This window comes from Muscardinus avellanarius (assembly GCF_963383645.1).
Source record: "Muscardinus avellanarius genome assembly, chromosome: 9".
NCBI lineage: Eukaryota > Metazoa > Chordata > Mammalia > Rodentia > Gliridae > Muscardinus > Muscardinus avellanarius.
The window spans coordinates 80,958,162-80,973,874 of record NC_137795.1 but is presented as its reverse complement, the minus strand read 5'-3'; the positions used below and the strand labels follow the sequence as shown (position 1 = coordinate 80,973,874).

Here is a 15,713-nt window from a genome sequence, read left to right as displayed (position 1 = left end):
AGTGGTGAAGCTGAGATTCAGTTGATGTTCAGTTGGAAACAGTCCTTTGTGAAAACACATTATTTCAGGAAGAAAACAAAATTAGATCCCTGGTTATTGGGATAGAGAAGTTAGATGGCTTCTAAACCATATATAGACTTTTAGAGGTTTCATGAACAGTCCTTTGTATTTATTATTCAAATAGAAAATATTTTATATTTAAGTATGAAATTGTGTTTTATAGGAGAGTCATTTGACTTACAGTTGACTCACATTTTGATTCTGGTTTAAAAAAAGTGGATAATTAGCTTAAAGAAAATTTCTTACAAACATTTGAAACATGTATTCATTACAATTTTTCTCTACAGCATCATGGAGTAATACAGAGTTTGGCAGAGAACTATTACTTTGGATGTGATCCAGAAGAAAGTAATAACTAGAAGCACCTTGCTTTTCCTGCTTCTTGTATAACATGCCCCCAGGTCATGGCATTTGTCATTTATGGGGTTCCCTGGAACTTGATGCCTACACTCACCTTCTGATCATGGCATTTCCTGTTATTGGTGGGGCCAATATACCATGATTAATGTGATCACTTGCTTGGTTGAATTCATTTCTTAAATGACTGTGATCCCTTTGTTCAGCAACATGTACAAATGTGGCTGTAGTGCTTGGATGTTTGGGACATCAAACAGGATAAAACTAAGAATAGTTAGAGCTAAGAAACTGATTACCCATTGGTGTCTGAAGGATGATCAAGAGTGACCCATCTTGATAGAAAAATACATTTTAACCTAACACCCAGAGACAGAAGCATGCAAGTATGCAATCATGCCACATCTGGAACAGTTTCACAGAATATTTACTTTCATGTAACACGATAAAATGAGATGTAATGTATAGTCTCCTATTCTATTCCATTCCATTCCATTCCATTCCATTCTATTCATGTTTGTTAATAGTATAACTGTCCCTACAAAGGAAGTAGATTTCATTTCACTAATGTGTCATGATCTGTAGCTGGTGAAAACTGCAACTAGTGTCAATGAGTGGCTCTTAATCTGGAGTCTATAAATAGTTTTGAAGAGCTTGTGAAAGCTGTGAAATGATTTAAGGAGATGAATCATTTCCATCAGATTCTCAAATGAATCCGTGGCATTCCTTTGAGATAATAAAAGCTAAATAATACAGAGATATTTACAGTTAGAGCAGTACCTAACACATTAACAACTTTATATGTGTAATCTCATTTAATCTATACAGTTGGTATGAATTTTCTAGCTGAGGGAATTGATGCTAAATAAAATAACTTTTATTAATATACCAAAGTAGTAAATTATAAAGTCTTAATACAAGGAAGTCTATTCCAAAACTGATTTAAGTCTAAAAAATTCACTAGAGAGATATTCTTTCTCTCTTCCTTCTTCCTTTCCTTCCTTCTTTTCAGCAGGAAGATTGATGGATGCCAGGTATCATGGTTCATGCCTATAATCCTTGTATTTGAGAGACTGAAGCAGGAGGATCTCAGGTTTGAGGCCAGCCTTGGAAACTTAATGAGACACTGTTTTAAAAAAATAATAAAACAGCAGGCTAGGGATGTGGCTCAGAAATAGAATGCTCTTCGGTTCAATCCCCAGTACCACAAAAAAAATCAAAAGAAGCAAAAGCAAAGCAAAACAAAACAAACAAAACACACACGCGCGCGCACACGCACACACACACACACACACACACACGCATTTCCTTATGATTTGTGTTGTAGCATACACAAAGAATATAAAATATAAAAGTAACTCATTCTACCCTGAAATCTTTTATTGTCCTGTCTAGTGAAGGAGGAACAGCAGTCAAGGCTGAAGAATTTCAAAACTATGAAAAGAGACAGAGAATCAGAAACAGATCACAAAATACAGGCATATATTTCCTTCAGCAAGAAATCCTTTTTTAAGTTCGAGGATAGAGCAGAAAACCCTGTTCAATTTGACAGCTCTTACTTTTGTACTCTAGGAATCTGTCACATTTTACCTATTTTGAAATTCTTGGCATTAGACTGGTGCATTGCACTGGGTCACCTGGAAGGTCTCTGGTCTCAGGTGCATTTTCTTGAAAGTTAGCAGGTTAGTTCTAGGCTTACTTTTTGCAGTAATAAGATCAATTACTTTTTGTTGCAGCCTATACAAAAATCTACACAGTCACCTGTAGTGTCTTGGTTAGGGAAAGGGGGCTCAGGTGATGCAGGGCCTGAAATGATGGCTACTAAACAATTTTAGTAGAGTGCGAATTCTTCAGGTATAGATGTAACTTCAAAAAAATTGCACCAGTCCTGCCAACTTGTCTGACAATATGAATAGTTAAGATTTATAATTATAGTGAAACAGAGAGTCGTTTGAAACTAAATTACTTATTACAATAGATAAAAGCATATTCAACATATAAGCTAAATGCTTACTTTTCTTCTTCCATTTCATATAAATTTCAATAGCAGAGAGCATCAGTTATTATTATTAGAAATATGTGGAATGCAGGTGAAGCGCATAACAGTAATTGATTCAAGTTAGTGTTATCTGCTCAAAAGCTTGGTATGATTTGAAAGTATTCAGATTTTAAGAAAATGTCAAACTATTATGTATAAATACAAAGCCAATATGGGAGGTTACAGCTAATCTCAATTATGCTAAAATTCTTCTTTTAGAATTGTCTTTAGAGTCACTTATGAGCCTTTTCAGAAATTATGCCTACTTGATTTCTAGTCCTTTTATAACCTTTGTCTAATTTTGAGCCTTAATTCATGTGACATACTTTGCTTGTTGAAAATTTGGTTTTCACTGAAAAATTAATCATTAGGGAAGATTTGTCTTAAATGATTCACTATTTAGCCTTTCCCTTTTTTTTTTTTTTTTTTCGCAATAATCATCTGCACTGGTCCTCTCTAAGTTCTTTGGAAACTTAAAAAAAAAAAAAGTTTTTCATGAACTCTCTGGAGACTTTTCATTGATTGCATTCAGATCCCCTTCTTCACTTTAACGGAAATATTAACTTAGCGATTTCACTGTTTGTCACACTATTGGAAGCTACGTTCTCTTAGCATAACCTCTATCCTGTTTACTTTCTTCCTGGCATCTCTAGTTTTTCTTTACTATATATCAGTACTAGAAACAATATTATGAGGTCAAGAATCATTATTGGTTTATTTGATCATAATCTAACCAAAATATAGAATCTGGCACATATTAGAAACTAAAACGTCATTTCTTATCTAGATTAGGGTACAACCTAAATATTCTCATAGTTTTGTCCTTCTGTCACTTCCCCCCATTTTTTTATTTTACCAGGTTGATCTTTACAATAAAATGGAGTTGTATTATTATCATTTTGTTTTTCCTACCGTATTTATGCTCACTCCTACCTACACAACAAATTCCAAGGTCAATTTAAGAGTGATATCCAAGATCCTAAAAATTTACTAGAATTATCTCCAACATTTTATAACTCCTCAACAATGATGCACCCCATATTACAGCCATGTTGATGTGTTGAACTAACTTGTTGCCAAATATAACATCATCCCTAATATTTCCCATCATTATCCCTGCTTCAACTCAGTGAAAACCTCAAACTGCCTGATGGATACAGAATCAAATTCCACGAAGTCACAACTCCCTGAACTTTTCAAGTAGAAGCGATTCCAGTCATTCCAGCATGCCATCATTGAACATAAATTAGGTTCAAGGCAAATGTATTAGATTTGAGACCAAAAAATAGTCCCTTTAGAGAAGAAACACATGTAGTTTGACCCAGTTTCAGATCATACCAGTTTCAGATTATTCCTACAGTATTAGGAAACGCAAGCCCCAGAGAAGCAATTATTTGCTCCATTTTACTTTTTCCTATTTTCCCCTACTATAGCAGGGAAATAAAGGAGGTGATTTATGGAAAACTGAATTCTGGAAATCAAGGGTAGGATTTACAGAAGAAATCATGAAGAAAACTGCAAGAAACAGTGCAGAGATGATCTTGACTATTGTGAAGAAACAACAGTGCTTAGGTCATACTGACACTTGTCACTCTGAGATGGTGCTGCCCCTTATCAAGGAAGAATGCCCCCCAGGGAAGCGTGAGCAAGTGTCTGCTTCCAGGAGGAAAAAGGGCATATTGCCTTGGAAAGGAAAATGTTTCTTGTTATTTATTTGTTCTTTAAAAGAACATGTGACCTTTTCACTAATATTCTTTTCTTGGGCTAAGCTGGTAAGCACTGTATACATAGGAATGTCTTATAATTAGACCATTTGGCCTTTAGAAACTGAGACACTTCTCAGTGGGGTTTACAAAGTATCCGACAGCTCTGATTTTGTTCATAAAAGATTTGGAGTCAGGTTCCAGTGGGAGCCTATCAACGGCAATGCTGTTTTCTTTCACTGATGATTATGTAAGTGCTCTGTTTATAGATTTCTAAAACAAAAACAAAGAAGAAATAACACTTCCATAAAGTATCATGGTACAGTTGGAGGAAGAGGAATTTGCGTCAGAGTTTAAATTTTTATATTGTTATCGCAGCTATCTAGCTATACAATCTTGATTAAAAAGTACCCCTCAATTTCCAGGGCCTCAATTTCTTTCTATGTAGATAAAGGCTGGTTTGGATTACCTTACATGTCCTATTTTACAATGAATTCTTTGAGCTTATGATAAATTTTTAGATTATGCACCCAAGTTGTTAGTTCATGTTGTTTGAAAAAAAAAAAAAACAGGCTCATAGGATAACACATTAAGCCTAGTACTTATCAAACTTTTGCACTGTTTTACCCAAGGAAAAGAATGGCAAATATTTCTTTCTAGAAATTTCTTTGAAGTCTTAAAAATTATGCAAATGTTGCATCTTACTCCATAAGGTATCCTTGTTCATTTTAATACAAAGCGATGTTTATAATTACTTAACTTTAGAAAGAAATCAGTACAAAAACTTTTTACCATACTCATCCTGTGATGTTGAATATCTCTTGGCACACATCAGGTTAGTAAATGAAGTTTCAATCCAGTGCTTATTGCATTTTAATTGGGTTTAGCTAGAGCACATATACGTATAAGTGCGGAAGGAATGTGTGTATAGGAGGAGGGGGTGCTGGGAAATGAAATACAGAAAATTGCTGGCAAAGGAATTGAATGAAGCAGCTGAGTTCTACAACTGCAAATAAAACTGGTGGAATTTTAGTTCTATATACTATAGATGTTAGAGATGAAGGGGAGCTGAGGTCAAATCAAGCAAACCACCACAAAGCAATTCTCCACTGGAGCTCTCTGTGCCAACTGTTTAAGACATTGAACTTGATATTTAATACTTTAAAGTTACTCCAGCAAATGTAAAAAGCTTTGTGAAAGAGTGACTTATCTAAACATTATTTTACATGCAAATAATCTATAGACCCCCAGCAATAGAATCATATATGTGTTCGTTTTATCAAAGTAATCTTTATAGAGTTTAACATAAATAGTTTATATAATTGTACTGGAAAATAAAGTGTGGGATTTGACTTTAGTTAATGTCTTTGTAGGGGTATAGGAGTTGCTGTTTAGGAATTTTAACAATCAAGAAGATATAAAGAGGACTAAAATTCTTACTCCTGAAAATGACTAAGGTCCTCATAAAAAGACAAACTGTTCTCCAGCCAGAATTCTCCCTACATTAACGATGAGTTACATAATAGTGTCATGCAAACAACATTTCAAGGAAAAGGAATTTGTTCATTCTGGAAGACAAAAAGAAGTGAATACTGAATTATTACTGTCTTAAATTGCGTAGCCTTCTCTCTTGAGGTTTTAGTTATCTAATTAACCATAGGCGAGGAGGGAAGCCTACTGACCTTTTGAGCTTCTGTAATGTGCTATCTTTCTGAAGCAATTCTAATCTCAGATCATACCAGAAAAGAAATTGAAAATTAAGCTAAAGATCCAGGTTTCTACTGTGCAAAGTACTGACTACCACTCTCAAATTCTACGGCTGTTTTTTTGCCTTTCTTGGATTCATTCACATACTATTCTGTAATGAGTAGCTCATTTGGAATTCCTTTTATTTAACAATTGGAACTTATAAAGTGATTAATGAAACAAGGTCTGGGAATCATATGCAACTTTTTTTCTAATTAATCAATAGAAATCCAATTATTTTAACATCTTTCTTAAGTGCTTTAAAAAGTAGCTGGATGAAACCCATGTAATTATAGTACTCATGAATTTATCAATTTTCTTGCTAGAATAAAAATTTATAAGGGCTGATAACCAGAAATCACTAAGTATACAGGAAGAAGTGCCCCATGCTTTCCAAAGGCACCAAACTCTGTGATTGAAATACATGTTTCTTAAGACTTAAAATTCGCTAATGAATGAAAGATATCTGGATTACAGTGTATGCATGCAGCCAATACTCAATTGCAATATTATAAGATAAGCAAAATTCATTATTTGAAAAATAATGTGAAACTGTAAAACAAATATCATTTCTCATGGGAAATGCAGTGAAACAGACATAGCTGCGCTATCTGACAGCGTACTCCTCATCATTTGTTTAGTAGCACAGCAGCACACCTTATGTGTTATTTTCTTCACTGATGAATGCTCCTTAATTACTTTATTTAATGGGAAACACTACATAAAATGAAAGTGTTGTAGAGAGACAGAGCTATGGAACTGAAGTACAACATTAACTCTTTATTTCATGAACTATATAAGTTTAAATGTGGGGGCATAGGGGATTTGAAAGACAATGTATTTTTTTCAGAGATAATTGCTTGTTAAATTCTGCCTGAGATGTTTGTCAGTACTTTATATACAAATTTAGGGACAAATTCACAACACTATAATAGCTCTCTATGTGCTCATTAGTCGTAAACAATTCACAAAAGACATATCTTGGGTTAGAGGGCCCTGTTGGCTAAACATTCTGTGGGGTGCATCGGGAAAACCTTAAGGTTCAAATCTGCATTTTTTGGGTAATGAGGTGCATTTCAGATTTTGGAGAACCAAAAAGTGTTTAAGCACAATTTTTCTGGCAGTAGAAAAGCAACAGAGTTCTTACTGTAGAATAATACCCCTGGAGTCCAAACACTGTGACATAAAGATTTCTTCTTATGAAACATCCATTTCTCTTCTAATTCCATTGGTGGTTTTCATAGAGAAACACAGGCAAGAGATCTGTTGACACGTTAAAGGTTTTGTAACCTTGGATATTTTAAATATCATTAAAAGGAAGCCTTTAAAGGTCATTTTATCAGGAGACTCACCTTGGAATGAAGTCCATTTTTCACTTTATTGTGGAGAACAGAAAATGAAATCTTTATACTAGTATCTGTGAGGGTTCAGTTTCTGCATCTTGAATCACGTGTTTCTTTCTAATCTCATGAATTCAATCAAGATATTGTGGACACACATTGGAGTTTTAAGAACAATTTTTCCACTCCCCTTTTTAAACTCATAATTCCCAAATCTTACCAAATTTTAAAAAATCATAAAATTTGCTTACATCCATATGGCAATCATTCATTTCTGCACTAACTTACACCCACTGAAAATATGGGGCACCAATTCACAAATCCTTCACCACTCTACACAAGGTCGTGGTCCATCATGGGAGGTTTCTTTACGATTCAGTTTCTAGATAGGAAGTTTGGAAAAAACAAAACTATTTGTGTTTTCACATTTTAGAAAAGCAAAAAAAAAAAAAATACAGTAGCAAAAGAAGCTTTGTAGTAAGTTACATAGTATATGCAAAATCTTGGTAGTTTATTAAATACCAACAAAGAGGAACCTAGATTTTAGGCATCAGAGTAGTCTTGTCTCTTACAAATCTTCATTTAGTGGCACATTTTATTGCTTCAAGGGAGATGCTGTAGGCTAGGGGACACTGGATTCAGGGAATAGTGTTTTTTCCCCCTTAACAACAGAGGTAAAAATTAGGGTATGATTTCTTTGGGATAGCAAGAGGGGCATTTTCAGAACTGATGTGAGAACTGGCTTTCTGTAGATGTGAACCTGCAGTTGTTCTAAGAACAACAGCTGAGTGGGTGAAGAGCACTAAAGGGCGGGCTGCATTAAAAATCCTGAAAACACACATTTATCTACATAACCAGGCAATTAACACAAGGTGAGCAGATGAGCAGCGCCCTGCTAATGTTCCCCTTCAGTGTGGAGATAGGCATTTTTTTTTTAAAAAAAAGACAGAATGAACCTTCTTCAAAAATGATATAACTGTGAAATAATTATACAAAGCCCTGCAAGTAATTAGTTTCTGCATGAGTAATGAGTGCAAGTATATCTATCCTATGTTTATCTGGGGGCAAGTAATTGATTTGTTTCCTCTAGAGTCTTGCCTGTCAAGGATAGTCTGCAGACCAATGATATGGGCATCTTGTGAAAACTTGGAAACTCAAGCCCTACCACATACTGACACTGGAATCTGCATTAGAGACACCTGATGGATCCACGGCTCATGAGCATACTGCAGTTGAATTGACTCTCTGTTTGGGATTCTCTATTGTTCTTTCATTTTGGAATGGGAATTGTTAAGACCAGGCATCCCACAAAAGCACTTAGCTTTGGCACTGTGAGATTTTGAGTTATGGAGAAGGGCTATCTGGTTTCTTATTCTTAACATGTTTCTATGCTGGTCCCATAAACCTCTAACCTGGGAGATCAGCGGTAATTTTTTTCTGAGGGAAGTGCACCCAGCACCTTACTACTTCTCCTTAGGTCTTACCACTTAGAGGCTCCACAACCTCAACACTGCCACACTGGGAATCAAGCTTCCAGAACCTTCCTGAGCCTTTGGGGGCACACTAACACTACAGCAAAATCAGAATGTAAGCAAGCCCAAAACAGAGAAACTTACTCAGGAGAGGCAGATGCCACCAGATCTTGTGCTTTATAGGAATCTACATGTTAATTATAATTTCCCATCTCTATCTTTCTCCCTTTTTTTTTTTTTTTTTTTTTTTGGTACCGAGATGGAACCCAGGGGAATTCTACCTCTGAGCTACACTCCCAGCCCTCTTTTTTATTCTTTATTTCGAAACAGCGTCTCACTGAATTGCAAAGGGCCTCACTAAGTAGCTGAGGCTGTCCGCAGACAGCAATCCTCCTGTCTCAGCCTCCCAAATTCTGGGATTACAAGTGTGTGCCACCACACCCAGATTGCCATCTTTTAAATATACTTTTATGTTGTTGTTGGGGAGATGTAGAATGTCCCTGGGTTCTATCCTCAGTACCAAAGAAAAAAAAAGAGATGGAAAATTATAATTAATATGCAGATTCAATAAAGCACAAGATGAAGAGTGAATGGTGGCATCTGCCTCCTGAGTAGGTTTCTCTGTTTTAAGTTTGCTTATATTCTGATTTGATTGTGGTTTTAGTGTGTCCCCCAATGGTTCAGGATGGTTCTAGAAGTTTCAATGTCGTTTACATTTGATCATGAAATAAGCTTTATTTAAATATCTCAAATGCTTATGCACATACAAAGATAAAATTTTCTAGGACATGGATCTAACCATGCAATCTATGGTTCTCTGCCATCTACAGGGGGGAAAATTGTTCAAACAGACACTGAATGCACTTATTGGTCTGGGCTGAATCATTAGGCCTTATTTGTTCCTAGTCACAGAAATTCTAAGCCACACCCAAATAGACATGCTTCCCTGCTGCAGTTTGGATTTGAGAAGTCTTCCAGAAAAGCCCATGTGTTGAAAAACTGGTTCCCAGGGTGGCAGAATTGGAAGGTAGTGGAAGGAAGTCACATCACTGCAGGCATGCCTCTGCAGGGAATATCAGGTCACTGGCCCTGCCCCCTCTGTCTCTTGTTTGCTTCCCAGCAGCCATGACCTGAGCAGCTTAGCTCCATCATGTTCTCTCCACCATGATGTCCTGTTTTACCACAGACCAATGTCACAGAGCCAAGCAACTATGAACGGAAACCTCTAAAACCATGAGCCAAAATAAATCCTTTCATCTTTTAAATCTTTTATCTGTTATTTTGTCACTGTAACAGAAAGCTGACTAACCCATTCTTTTTGCAATTAAGAACCAGTGTTTCCTTAATGTACATACCATTGTACCTGCTGTTTCTCTCTTTTGAAATTTTTTTCTCAACCTTGCATATTACAAACTTCCTCAAGCTGTGTCTAGAATACACATAACTTCTGTGTACCCTTTCATGATCAAAACACCTACCAAACTGGAAAGCAAGGAGAACTTTCTCAATTTGATAGAATCTATCAAAAACCGATAGCTCACAGTATCTTTAGTGGAGAAACATTGAAAGTTTTCTCTTGAATTCAGGAAAAAGACAAGAATGCTTTCTTTACCAATTATATCCAACATGCTATTGCATAGGGAAATTAGGCAGGAAAGAGAAATAAAGATTAGCCAGATTGGGAACAAAGAATTATCATGATCTGTGTTCACTAATAATATGATACTACACATATAGAAAACACCAAGAAACACACACACACACACACACACACACACACACACACAGCTATTAAAGTCAATGAAAGACTTCAGCACAATAGTATGAATTGGGATCACTAAGCAAAATCAATTGTATTTCTATATACAAGCAATAAACAACCTGGAAATATGGGAAATGATTTCTTTTTATAACTTCAAAAACATTAAATAGGAAAATAAATTTTAAAAAGAAGTATAAGACTGACATACTAAAAGAAATAAATTATTACTAAAAAAATCAAATGAAAGACCTGAGTAGAAAGTCATCCCATTCTATCTTTAAATTGGAAGACTTAATATAGCAAGATGACAAGACTCTTCAACATGGTCCATAGACTAGGTGCAATATCTAAAAATGTCCCAGTTGGCCTCATTGCAGAAATTGATGAACTTATCTTAAAGTCCATAGAAATATTTAAGAAACTCAAAATGATCTTGAAAATCAAATTTTGCGGACTCACACATTTTTCATTTTAAAACTTATTATAAATCTATAGTAACCAAGACAGTGTGATATTAGCATAAAAAGAGATATATGTAGAGCAATGAAAAGAATTAAGCGTTCAGAAATAAACTCTCACATTAATAGTCAATTGATTTTTGACAAGGGTACCAGGATGATTAATTTGAGAAAGAACAGTCTTTTAAGTAAGAAGTAGAACAGTCAGATCTACATGTAAAAGAATGAAGTTGAACCTCTTCTGCACACTATCTATAAAAATAAACTCAAATTGGATCACACACCTGTGTAAGAGTTAAAACTATGGAATCTATGGAAGAAAATAGATGTTTAACTCTTTGTCTTAGATTAAGCAGTGTTTTATATATAACACCAAAATCATAAGCAGTGGAATAATATATGTGTGTATACATATCTGTATCTATATCTATGCATACACACATGACTTTATCACAAAATATTTTATGGTTCAAAGAATACTGCTACAGAAGTGGGGAAATAGTTGATGAAAAATATATTTTAAAATATTTGCAAATCATATAGCTGATAAGAAAAATGTTTCTAGATAACTCTTACAATGTGACAATGCAAACCCAAATAGTCAAATTATTTAATTAATTAATTAATTAATTGGTGGTACTGGGGTTCCTGAAAGCCCTTCTCACTCCAGGCTACACTCCCAGACCTATTTATATTTTTTTTACAATTTGGAAACAGGGTCTCTTAAGCCAGCACGGCTGGCTTTGAACCTGCATGATCAATCCTCCTCTCTCTGCCTCCCAAGTGCGGGGATTACAAGTGTGGGCCACTACACCCAGCCTTCAAATAATCAAATTAAATTGGGCAAACCAAATTTGAAAACCAAATTTAAAATGGGAAAAAGATTTGAATGGCTATTTCTCTAGGGAAAAATATGCAAATGGCCAAAACATGTGAAAAGTTGCTCTTGATCATTATATTGAAGAAAAATAGAAAACCTGTGGACATCATTTCACAACTACTAGGATGGCTATGATAAAAAAAATAAGACAGATAATAACAAAAGTTGGTGGTGATATGTGAAATCAGAACACACACAGTGCTAGTAGGAATGTAAAATGTTGCAGAGAGTTTGGAAAACAATTTGGCAGTTCCTCAAAAAGATAAACATTGAGATACCATATGGTCCATCAATTCTACTCTAGGTGCTATATATACTGAAAAGAAATGAAAACATATGTTCACACCAAGGTTTGTACATGAATGCTAATAGTACAATGTATCATAAAATCCAAAAATTAAAACAATACAAATTTCTATCAATTGATGATGGATAAACAAAATGTGGTATATCCATATGATGGAATATTATTAAGCCATCATGCTGAATGATGTACTAATGTATGCTATAATGTGGATAAACTTTGAAAACATTATGCTAGATGTGAGATGCTAGATAAACATAAACCAGGGCACATATGGTATGATTCCATTTACATAAAATGCCCAGAATAGGCAAATTCATAGAAATACAAAATGAAATAGTATTTGCCATGAATTTGAGAAAGAAAAGAGTATAGAGTAACTGCTAATGAATATGAGGTTTCTTCACAGTATGATGAAGATATTTTGAATGTAGATAGTGAGTGGTCAAGGTTGTATAAGTGTCTGCAGATATTGCCATGTAGCATGGGGATCAAAATAATCCTGTCAAAGAACTATCGCCATAAATTGTATGTACTGATGTGAAAAGAGCTTAAAGATATATTACTAAATGATAATAAACTTAAAAAGACATAGAATAATAAAGTTGTCTTATTTTTATTTCAAAGATTGTTTGGGACTGGGGGTATAGCTCAGTGGTTGGATGATTGCCTGGCACATGCAAAATCTTGGATTTGATCCTCAGCAAAACATGGCTAGCACTTCAGGAAAGATGAAAACTACAGTTGGATAGTGTAGGAATTATCTGCAACATAATTTTGTTATATGAATAATAGGTAGAATATTCTACCTACATCAAAGTTAGAGTAGAATGATTAAGAGGTCACAGTTATGGATGTTTTTCTTTTTATAATTCTTAGATGAAAGATGATGTACCATAAAGAAGACATTTTTCTTTTTTCCATTCTATTCTTAACATGCACTAAAATTATTCAGTCTGTTTTCCACAATGATTAAAGCACAATTACATAAATAAAAATAAACCAAACTTCTGCCTATTCAAGGAAAGAGAACATAGGCAGCACCTGTTTCTACTTTAATTGGCACTTAGAACACTGAATCTAAATTGGATTCTCGCAGAGATACCACCTTAGTTTAAAGTAACCAAGATAAAATAACTAGAAATAGAGGATTCCCCTATTCAGGCTGACTTAATAGAGCAATTTTAATGGCTAACATTTTAGGATTCATCAGATGTGTCAAGCCCTTCAGTATTTTAAATTACATTCAATTCCAACATGATATGGCTCAAGGGAGGCCTCCCTTTTAGTAGGTAAACACATTCAGGTTTAATAAGATTCATGACATATTGGTATCAGTTGGTGAAATTTAGTCCTGAATCCAGCCCTGTTAAATTATAAAGCCCATATATTATGCTAACTTCCCACTATATTTTTAGGTTTAAATTTGAAGAAGAGTACAAAGCAAATGGTATCATTTGGATTGAATTCTTCATTACAGAGTGCTGAATTTTCAATTCTTACTTTAACAATAAAAAAAATCTCTATGGTGAGCATCCTGCAAATCTATCATGACAGGAACTTTAGAAACTTGTGAAACTTGGATTTATGCTGGGTCTAGAGAAGGCCAATATGATGACTAGCTGCTGTCAAAGAAACAGGAGAGGAGGTCAAAGCTAGAGATGCTGAGTAAATGTGGAGCCAGGATTTGAACTTATGCTGCCTCATTGCTGACGTCTTGCTCTTTCTATATAGAATTCAGGACTTTATCCATTTACTAGTTAGAAATTTTGAAAGCCTGAATCTGGGGAATGATCTGGTCTGGGGGTCCAACATGTATACAGCCTATTTGGGGAATTTTACAAAATGATTTTAGTAAGGGCACACAGTGAAGACTTTTTTTTTTTCATGCTGAGTAGCTGTAAAAGATATATATATTATATATATATAATATATATATAACATATATATATAATATATATATAACATATATATATTATATATATATATATATATATATATATATATATATATATATATATATATATATATGTTGTGGTACTGGGGTTTCTGGAAGCCCTTCTACCTCCGGGCTACACTCCCAGGCCTATTTTTACATTTTTATTTGGAAACAGGGTCTCCTAAGCCAGCGCATGCGGTTGGCTTCGAACCTCCGCGATCCTCCTGTCTCTGCTTCTCAAGCGGAGGGATTACAAGCGTGCGCCACCACACCCGGCTATTATTATATTTGAACTTCATAGCCACCCATAAAATAAGTCAGCATTTATTATAACTAAGTTTATACAATTTCTAATAGGTCACATGCCAGTGAGCAGGATAAGGTATAATTTTAAATTCCATGGCCAGGCGTGGTGGCGTACGCTTGTAATCCCCGCGCTTGGGAGGCAGAGACAGGAGGATCGCGCAGGTTCGAAGCCAGCCACGCGTGCTGGCTTAGGAGACCCTGTTTCCAAATAAAAAAAAAAAAATGTAAAAATAGGTCTGGGAGTGTAGCCCGGAGGTAGAAGGGCTTCCAGGAACCCCAGTACCACCAAAATAAATAAATAAATAAATAAATAAATAAATAAATAAATAAATTCCAGGTTCCATGTTATTTATTTTACCAGGCTCCATATGTAGACTGCATATTTTTTTTCTAGGAATATGTGTACTGCATTAAAATATTTCTGTCTAGTTTAATAATAATTGAATATTTTATATGATTTGTGTTGAAATATTTCTCATCTTAGTCCCAGGAGTAGATAGGAACATTTCAATAGACTTCTAAGAGCAATATTTACTTTCACAAACTGCTTCTGTATCTGAGTCTTTATTCCTATCTTGTCTATTTTAATTCAAGAATTTGTTTAAAATGTTCCCATAGAAACAGTTGGAGGAGAAAGTGATGAGCTATGTGATGTTTACAGTAGATGTCTTTCTGAATTTTGGACATCCATTCCTCAAGAGAATTGAGGTGGTTGTTTTTCTTGAGGCAGAAAACATTTCTAAAAGGATTCTCTTCACATTTTTCCTAAATGCTTTAGTTTATAAACTCATATTTCATAATTTACATGAGAAGTCCTGATGGCTATTACGACATCCCACTTTTATAATTATAGCCAAAAGGAGGTACCCTCATCTATGCTATTGCACACCTTCCTCTCCTTTTCCAGTATCTCTATGACTTTCCAATGCTGACATTGGGTCATGAAATGCTGGACACCAATCTATGACCAGGCTTATTAAGTAGATAATTGCTGGGAACTTCTCAGCTGGAATGGATGAGAAAAAAGAAAATAAAGAAGAAAAATATACCCTAAAGCTCAGTGGTGTACTTTTTGAAATAAAAGGTAACAGGCAGATTAATGTCAACACCAGGAATTCTTCTACACTTAGATGATCATTGAGACCCAACATTTTTCATAATAACACCTTAAACACTCATGAATTTTCCAAAATGAGGAAATCTGATAAATGTATAGGATGTTGAAATTTTCCCTTACTGCTATTTACATCACTTTGTTATTTACCTCTGTATCACAAAGGCTTGAAGTGGAGGCAATCATTCTGTCAGAAGGCATGGGGCTCTGCTGCTTTTGTTTGGTGTATAAGGGGGA

General features: G+C 34.9%; 1 protein-coding gene across 1 annotated transcript in view; it reads right to left on the bottom strand.

Annotated features, from left to right (window-relative positions):
- Window positions 1–15,713, bottom strand: part of KCND2 (potassium voltage-gated channel subfamily D member 2) — a gene marked incomplete at both ends in the record, with an annotated part of 521,297 nt that overhangs the window by 149,126 nt on the left and 356,458 nt on the right. The window lies entirely within an intron of this gene.